Source organism: Schistocerca piceifrons, chromosome 2 (assembly GCF_021461385.2).
Source record: "Schistocerca piceifrons isolate TAMUIC-IGC-003096 chromosome 2, iqSchPice1.1, whole genome shotgun sequence".
NCBI classification, from domain to species: Eukaryota; Metazoa; Arthropoda; class Insecta; order Orthoptera; family Acrididae; genus Schistocerca; species Schistocerca piceifrons.
In genome coordinates, this window is record NC_060139.1 from 180,758,552 (window position 1) to 180,768,131 (window position 9,580).

At 44.5% G+C, this 9,580-nt stretch overlaps 1 non-coding gene and 1 pseudogene across 1 annotated transcript; one reads left to right on the forward strand and one right to left on the reverse strand.

Annotated features, from left to right (window-relative positions):
- Nucleotides 1-387: 387 nt before the first annotated feature.
- On the reverse strand, nucleotides 388-461 carry Trnat-ugu. Its single transcript has one exon. It is a non-coding gene; the product is annotated as a tRNA-Thr (tRNA).
- Nucleotides 462-4,864: 4,403 nt separating this feature from the next.
- On the forward strand, nucleotides 4,865-4,981 carry LOC124778253 (annotated as a pseudogene).
- Nucleotides 4,982-9,580: the final 4,599 nt, after the last annotated feature.

Consider the following 9,580-nt stretch of genomic DNA (forward strand, 5'->3'; position numbering starts at 1 on the left):
ACATCGTGGAAGATTGCCCTCTGAGACGTTTTGCAGGAGACCCCAATGAGTTTCTGACCGCGACTGAAAGTGCAATAGACTATGTCACAAATCTGGACGTTTGTTTGTGAACTTTTGTTTGTTATATACACTTTTTTTAAACACTTTTATATCTACAACTATATGTTACACACTGTGACTACTCTTTATTTCTGTGTCTTATGATTTTTATGTCTTTTCTATATGATGTGTTATATGCCATAAGCTAAATAAATAATAAGTAACTGTTCTCGAAAGAACAGATACCACTGATGACCGTAAAGCTTCTCTAGAATAAATAATTAGTTGAAACCCTCAGCTGCCGACAGGTGTTGTTGATACACCTCGATGGGGACAGCTGAAAATGTCTGCCCCGACCGGGACTCGAACCCAGGATCTCCCGCTTACATGGCGGACGCTCTATCCATCTGAGCCACCGAGGACACAGATGAATAGTGCGACTGCAGGGACTTATCCCGTGCACGCCGCCCGTGAGATCCATGGGAACATTGCGTATGTAGATTGTGAACAGTTGGGCTTGTGGGTCTCACGGGAAGCGTGCAAGGGATAAGTCCCTGCAGTCGCGCTATTCATCTGTGTCCTCGGTGGTTCAGCTAGCTCGCCGGCACGGTAAGAGGGTTAGCTACCCTCTGTAACAAGAAATTGAATAAATGGATCAACGAAGAACCTAAATGGTTGTCAGCAGACGTCCGCCCAGAACAAATTTAACCAACAATATAGAACAAAATTAGATAAAAAAAGATGGATAGAGCGTCTGCCATGTAAGCAGGAGATCCCAGGTTCGAGTCCCGGCCAACAAGATTTAGGTTTTACGCAGTTTCCATAAATCGCTTAAGACGAGTGCTTGGGTGGTTCCTTTGAAAAGCAAACGGCCAATTACCTTCCCCATTCTTAGCCCGTCTGAGCTTGTGCTCTGCTTCTAACGGCCTCATTGTCTGTGGATGTAAAACGCTAAGATTCCGTTCTTCCTTCCTTTCACTCTCACCCTGGCGCTATTCACAAAAGACACTGTTTGTAGACAGGGGCGATTCTAGAAGTCGGTCAAGGGGGCGGGCGCTAATGGAGGGGAGGGGTGGGGGGAGATGAGGTTTAGGGGAATGGAATATCGCTTAACAAAAGAAGAGTTGGGGTCCTCCACGGACAAATTGGTAAAATTTGGTGTCGCTTAAAGTAGTTTTTGGTAACTTTTTTGGAGTTCAGGGTAAAAAAATGCGTATTAATAAATAAAAATAAGCTCATTTTAAGTTAAATGATATTTATTGGTTTAGATAGTAAGCTGTTTGCCGCTCTTATTCTTTTTTAAAATGTGTTTGAAATACATTGTAACTTACATTGCTACATATTTATAAAAAGTGATTGAATCTGTTGGAGTAATATATTCGCTGATTTCTGAAGTCATTTTATCCGGTGTAATACGATACTTCATTGGGAGGGGGGGGGGGGGCTACAGCCCCATAGCCCGCCTCCCTTGCCACGGCACCTGATTGTAGAGGACGGTAGGATTGCTAAAGCGCCGCGCTGCTTCACGCTGCGCACGTCCCTGCCGTGATAACGAGCGGTCAGCGTTGCAGCGCGCAGGAAGTTACGGCAATGCGCGCCTTCTCTTTCATTGTTAGCCCGATACCGGCCATTGCTGTTCCCTCCAGACGACGTGCAGAGAGAATTAGCTGCTATGCTTGGCGCTTTACAGTAACCCAAGTGGTCGAACTTGCTGCAGGCTCAAAATGGTTCAAATTACTCTGAGCTCTATGGGACTTAATACCTGAGGTCATCAGTCCCCTAGAAGTAAGAACTAGTTAAACCCAACTAACCTAAGGACATCACACACATCCATGCCCGAGGCAGGATTCGAACCTGTGACTGTAGCAGTCGCGCGGTTCCGGACTGAAGCGCCTAGAACTGCTCGGCCACCGCGGCCGGCTTGCTGCAGGAGCTACGCCACCTTGGCAGAGGGTCGCAGCACCGTTTCCAGTAACACTGACGGGATATTTCTGAGTCTCCTGGAAAGTGATACTTTAAACAATAATGGGACAAATATAACAATTAGTGGGCAGTGTGAGCTACACAACTTATATTGTGTCTTGAAAATGTAAGCAAGTAAAGTATCAACACTGAAGCACGACCATCATCACCATCATATCGCCACAAACACATCATATCACCACCATCTTCATATCATAGTCAGCTGCATCATCATCACCATCATTAACAACAATAACATATCATCTCCCCACGACAGCTGCATCACCATCACATCATTATTGGCATGCATTTCTCCGACGCTGAAGCGGCGCAGCTCACCGAACAAGCAGAGCTGCTCGAGGCTCAGATGCGGCAGAGCTGCGTCATGCAGTAGAGGAGGACGCCGAACGACGGCGGGCTGCCGATGTTCAGCACCAGCCTGATGAAGCTGTGCCAAGTCACTGACGAAACAGCGCAGTAGAGGGCGTAATGGCAACGCATGCGTTGCCGCACTGAATTCCTTTGTTACAAAGACGAAGCCACTGCAGCAGGCCCAGGAGAATCCACACGAGCCCAGCTCCAACACCCGGCCTGAACCAGCTATAACGAACACGCAGCCATATAGGAGCAGCAGCAGCAGCTGGCCCAGGAGACATCGTCGGTGCCCAGCAACAGCAGAGCTCACGTCCTCGACAGACTGATCATTCTATGACAATCCGGCATTGCTTCTATGGTACTGATGAATGATTCCAAACCACTAACATAACCTTACCTTGCACGATCTGTCCCAGATGGCAAGAAATCGCTATTGCCCTCACTACCCAACCTGACACTGTCGCAGAACTTGGCTTGGCACTTTTTTCCCTCTGCCCTTAAAACCGCTCTTCTTTCAAGCTTCATTCTGTCAATCTTTTTCGACCAATTCTATCACCCAGATGCGCCCGTATTAATGGGTAATCTTACCCAGACATACTGATTACATCGCAGTTCCTCGTTCCTGCGATCTCCTCGATTCTAAATACTAATAATGCAGAGGTGACAGTAGACCTTTTGAGTTGGTCACCGTACTAGTGCGAGCGTGGATGGGCTCCCACATTAAAAAAAAATCATCACCATCTTCACATCATAGTCAGCTACATCATCATCACCATCATTAACAACAACAACAATAACGTATCATCTCCCCACGACAGCTGCATCACCACCACATCACCATCACATTATTATTATCTTCAACCATTTTACCTCCACTGCCGAGTATAGGCTACCTCCAGATTTGTCCATGTATTACAACCTCCTTCTTCTTTCGTTAATCCTCTGTAGGACCACAAATAGCCCATTCATTGGCTGCGTTTTCTTCTTTAGCTCACAGAACCTCTGCACCCTTTCCTTTCTTCTCGAGTGTTCTTTTTCGGTAGTCTTCAGTATCCTCTCCTCTTGTCTGACTCTCTATTTTTTTCCTGTATTCTTCTCAGCTGTTGATCTCTGACATATTGGCGGACGCATACTTGCTTCTCCAGTTTTCTTTCCCTTCCGTCTTGATTCCAAATTCCGACCACTTCTTCCTGAGTTCAACAACCCACCAGATATCATTCTCATTCGATCCATATTCATCTCGAATATATGTCTCGTAAATCTTGCCCTTTTTAGTTTGATTTCTCCTGTCACTGTCCTCATTCTTCCCTATGTGTCACATCCATCTGTCAGCCCCTCTATTATGGCCCTGTATTTTCCTCGGCATTGTTCTCTGTTATCATCTCAGCCGCATATACATACAACATCGCCCAGATTTCGAAATTCATGACCCAGAAAACAAAAATTGACTCTGAAGCTTGTGTACATGGAGTGAGTCATTAACTATTGCCTCCTAGAATAACTCCAAAAGTATGATAGGAGCTGAAAAGTTTGTGGGACAAACGTTGCATGGGACAATGGGGGCCATAATATGACGTTGGTTTTCTGTTGCTAGGTGGGGTTGCTTCAGAAATATGGTCAACTTTTTTTTTTTTTTTTTTTTTTTTTTTTTTTTTTAGTGGGATGTTATAGTTTGGTACTTATTTTCTGATAGCGGCTATCGAGACGAATCCAATGATGTGTAACACTAAGGTGTTTGAAGGTTAACGAAGATCACAAATGTGGCATTAACGTCCATTTACAGACCATTGGTATCAATGCAGTGCTGCAATCTTCTTATCATGGACTGAGTGGTATTCCTTATCACATCGGCATTTATTGAAGCACATGCTCGGACAATTCTCTCTCGCATGTATATTACTTTTGTTATGTTATGATACCGATTTCCTATTAAGAGGTTTATTTTCTTTTTTGATATGCAATAACTTTAATTTTATTTACAGTTAATTTTATTTATAATAATTCTGATAGATGTAATTTGTAAAAAAAGAACTGCTATGTGACCAGCGAGAGCAAGAAAGAGAGCCGTATCGATAGATAAGAGTCGAACAGTGAGAGAAAGTGTGCCAGCGAATTGGCGTGTACGTAGAGAATAGCGGGTCGGGTTTCGTCGGAATAAAACGTTCGACATATATTGCCGGACACTCACTTTCAGAATACGGCATAGATTTACTATTGACGTGGACATCGCGAAAAGAAAGTGTTAAACTGTTTAGGGTGCTGCGAACCTCTCGGAGCGATGCAAACTGAAATGAGAATGCATGTGCGAGTGAACAGTGATCGTTGTCAGCTGGGCTAAATTGTTAGCTGCGGCCTGAGTTGCAAAAGCTATTGTATGCTAAGAACTTTCATTTAAAACTTCATGATATTTCACACGAATTAAAAAATTAACAGTCAATATAAAAAGAATTAAGTAGTTATCTAAATTTCGTCTTCTGTCTGTAGAAATGCCAACGGTCTTGCCACAGTGGTAACACCGGTTCCCGTCAGATCACCAAGTTAAGCGCTGTCGGGCTGGGCTAGCATTTGGATGGGTGACCATTCGGTCTGCCGAGCGCTGTTGGCAAGCGGGGTGCACTCAGCTCTTGCGCGGCAAACTGAGGAGATGCTCGATTGAGAAGTGGCGGCTCCGGTCTCGTAAACTGACATACGGCCGGGAGAACGTGCTGACCATATGCCCGTCCATCTCCGCATCGAGAGACGCTTGTGGGCTGAGGATGACACGACGGCCGGTCGGTACCGTTGGGCCTTCATGAGCTGTTTCGGGATGAGTTTACTTTAGTTTTTTTATTTTCTAAATTTGAAAGTTAATCACCAGACTGTGATTTCGTGAACGTTAGGTGTTCGACGAAAGGGATGAACTGAAACTACACGATTTACGAGTTGAAATTTGTTTTGGACTCTTTCAAAAATTGTGTATTTGGCATTAATAACTGCATCGTATGCCGTTAAACATTATCGTCGTAGACATGCGATCTTCGATCTACATAGTACCAGTTGCTTGTCACCAGTGTATACCCAAAGGACGACGACGGAGGAATAATATTACCACCAAGTGGGTGATGCCTCAGACAAGAGGATGCAACAGCTGCAGTTTGGTGCAAGGTATAAACACAGTGGGAACTTTGAATTTACTGACTGTCCGATGACAGCAGCTTACGTTTATTTTTGGGAATTCGTCATACTGCAACATTCTCAAAGCCATGAGTGAGCTTACTTGCTTTTGTGGATACCATTGAGCTATATTACGATTCGTTTGACCATTGGTTTCAAAGGTAATCGTAGAATTTCTGTAATTTATATTCTTCTGTGGCTCTGTTTACTAAATTCCAACGTGACTATCACAGTAACTTTGGTAGTAAAACGAATTCTTCCAAGTCTAAAATCATTAAACTGTATGTAATTATGTTCCCCAGTTAAATATTTAGGTACATACTAGATCAAAATTCGACTTTTAAACCTTCTCAGAGCTGGTTTAGTTGCGTATGATAGATGTCGTGACGGAACTGTATTATTCTCAGTGCCATCTTATTGAAACATCACAGTCTTTGGGTCCGAAGTTTCAGAAACAATCAGAGATTTTAGATATCAGCAAATCAAGGATAATTTGAGAATGTCACAAATGAAATGTAGGTCGTTTGACAAAAACATTAAAGCCCAAACTTTTGAGTGCAGGCAACTGAAATACAGAAGTGTTGTGATCAGCTTTTACAGAATCAGAGTACGATGAATCAGGCGGAAATGGAGGAAATGATGGAATTCTAAGATCGGGAAGAGGGTAAATAATTTAGGAAAGATTCAGCTAAGTCTTTCATCTCAAATATTTCCAGAACTGTTCAAAGGTCTTTAATGGCGTTAGCCGAATTTGGACATTGAAATGTATTGTAAGTAGGCTGTTTAGGTTTTTATGTTGGTAACGCCACGTAGCGCTCTATATGAAAATCACTGACTGTGCTGTGTCAAGTCTGTGGCTGGTTTGCATTGTTGAAATATTTGCTATTGTAGTGTTGGGCAGGTGGATGTGAACAGCGCGTAGCGTTGCGCAGTTGGAGGTGAGCCGCCAGCAGTGGTGGATGTGGGGAGAGAGACGGCAGAATTTTGAGAGCGGACGATCTGGACGTGTGTCCATCAGAAAGAGTAAATTTGTAATACTGGATATCATGAACTGATATGACTTTTGAACATTATTAAGGTAAATACATTGTTTGTTCTCTACCAAAATCTTTCATTTTCTAACTATGGCCGGCCAGTGTGGCCGAGGAGTTCTAGGCGCTTCAGTCTGGAACTGCGCGACTGCTACGGTCGCAGGTTCGAATCCTGCCTCGGGCATAGATGTGTGTGTTGTCCTTAGGTTAGTTAGGTTTAAGTAGTTCTAAGTTCTAGAGGACTGATGACCTCAGATGTTAAGTCCCATAGTGTTCAGAGCCATTTTTTTTCTAACTATGCCTATCAGTAGTTAGTGCCTTCAGTAGTTAGAATCTTTTATTTAGCTGGCAGTATTGGCGCTCGCTGTATTGCAGTAGTTCAAGTAACGAAGATTTTTGTGAGGTAAGTGATTCATGAAAGGTATAGGTTATTTTTAGTCAGGGCCATTCTTTTGTAGGGATTATTGAAAGTCAGATTGCGTTGCGCTAAAAATATTGTGATTCAGTTTAGTGTTGATCAGAATATGTAAAGAGCGAAATGTCTGAGTACGTTCAGTTCTGCTCAGCTGTTTGAAAATCAAATAACGTAAGGGGTTTACCAGCGCTGTCATTCATAATTTTTCTAAGGGGACGTTTCAGTATCTATCAGTGGTAACAGGTGAAAATTTGTGCTGAACTGGGACTCGAACCCGGATGTCCCGTCTTAAGCGAGTGTTCACCTTAACCGCCTCGGCAAGAGCATGCTCCCTTTCCGCACTAAATTCCCAGCCAGTTGCTCACTACTGACGTATCGACACCCACCCATGAACCCGTTACTCGCAGTCCCTGATTCCCGTAGAGCTCGTACGCGGTGTACAACTGCACTGAAAGAAAGGATAGTTGGTGGGCGTCACCTCATACGCTGCAGGAAAAAAATTAGTACTTCCTTTCAGAGTTTTCCAATTGACTCAAGATTTATTTTTGCAATTGTGCGTATGGAGCACATGAAAATGGCTCTGAGCACTATGGGACTCAACTGCTGAGGTCATTAGTCGCCTAGAACTTAGAACTAGTTAAACCTAACTAACCTAAGGACATCACACACATCCATGCCCGAGGCAGGATTCGAACCTGCGACCGTAGCGGTCTCGCGGTTCCAGACTGCAGCGCCAGAACCGCGCGGCCACTTCGGCCGGCGCACATGAAATGATTACAGTTACAGACCAATAGCACAAACGGTTCTGAGGAACCAGGTATCGACTCAGGCTGAAACACCCTTTTTAGTACGTGGTGTAGCCTCCACAGGTGGCAATGCAGGCGCTGACTCTGGGATCCAGTCAATTGTACCGATGGCGAATACTGTCCTGGCATACGTTATTCCACCCCTATGGAACCTGTTCACGTAATTCTGTAGGAGTTGTTGTCTGACGAGTCGCACAAGTCACTTGTCGTCCCATCACATCCCACTTGTGCTCGACTGGAGAGGTCGTATTGCCTGGGAAGTCGCTGTAAGTGTTCAGAGCCCGTTGAGTTGGCGTGTGGGCGAGCATTGGCCTGTTGGAACAACACAAGTTCTTTGAGACCTGGGTTGCGATTATACGGGGCCGTAATCAATTAATGTTGGTTAGTTTATGTTTCAATCAGGTACACTTTATTGGAAACAACAACAATAAAAGGTGACAATAAATTAATAAGTGTTCCACCGCTGAAGGCCTTAATGACAACAAATTCAAACTATTTCTCGGCTGAAGGCCACAACAGTAATAATTTAAACACTGTTTCATCACTGAAGGCCTGAACAGCAACCTTTCAAGAACCAGTTAACTTCTTCAACTTGCAGTTACAGCTATTAAAATATTTTTAAAGAATAATTATCAAAATCTCACTGCTAGAATACAATTGTCTAATTAAAATTTTAAGACAAGTAACACTCACGGGTGAAGGCCTTAATGACAACAAATTCAACTATTTCTCGGCTGAACGCCCCAATAGTCATAATTTAAAAAGTGTTTCACGGCTGAAGGCCTGACTAGCATTCCTTTTAAGAACCAGTTAAATATCTTCAAACTTGAAATTACAGTCATTAAAATGGGGGGGTGGGGGCAGACGTTGCTCCAAGGATCCACCTGGACAAGTCCCTCAAAACTTCGCAAGCGATGAGACAGGCAGCCAAGTGTTGCATTCACTTCACGAGATGGTAACTCAGACTAGTGGCAGTTTAAACGCATGACCAATAATCATTTGCCGAATCTACCTAACGTACGATGACCAATGCAACGATGGAATTACACACCCAAACCGGAACCGGCAGTCAGCACTACATCTTCAAACTCCGGTGTTTAGAGCACCCGGAAGCAAAAAGGAACCATTGCAACCAGAATAGGAAAAAAAAAACACCACTGGGCCCACAAACCAAGGAAGTGGTCGAACCACACACCTTACCGGACAGCAGCGGCAAGGCGAGGAAAGGTACACTGCCGTATCATACACTAAGCTCCAGGGCCGGTAACTGGAGCGTTAGCTGCCACTAGGCAGGAAAAATACCACTGGTAGAACTTCACCAATAATAACATACAGAATGCAACAATTAATAATAAGAAGTGGAGGAAGGCTAATTAGGTTCGCCTTCCCCAAACGCTCCACTCGCTGCTTCTTTTCCTCTCGGCGACACTGCGGGCAGCAGCACGCAAGCAAATTGCGAGATCTCACAATGGTGGAGGTTTCACTACTTGAATTAAGGCCCACTCTACTTAACTTCCTGGGTCCGGTTGACAAAAAGGTTGTACCCCTCCCGACTACAGCCCTTCATCCGTCAGTGCGTGCGTGCCGCCAGTGGTCCCGGCATGTTCTCGCGTGGACCTGGCTGTTCGTCCGTCCCAAACCGAACTGCCGGCTCACACGACGCGGAAACACCACAACGGCGGCCCAAGGATAGTACCCCGTTACTTGATATCGATAACCGCCGCTGCTGCCACTAGCGGACAGACGACTTTTGCAAACGGAGTGGCGCCAATGAACGCCTGACTAGCAATCCTTTTAAG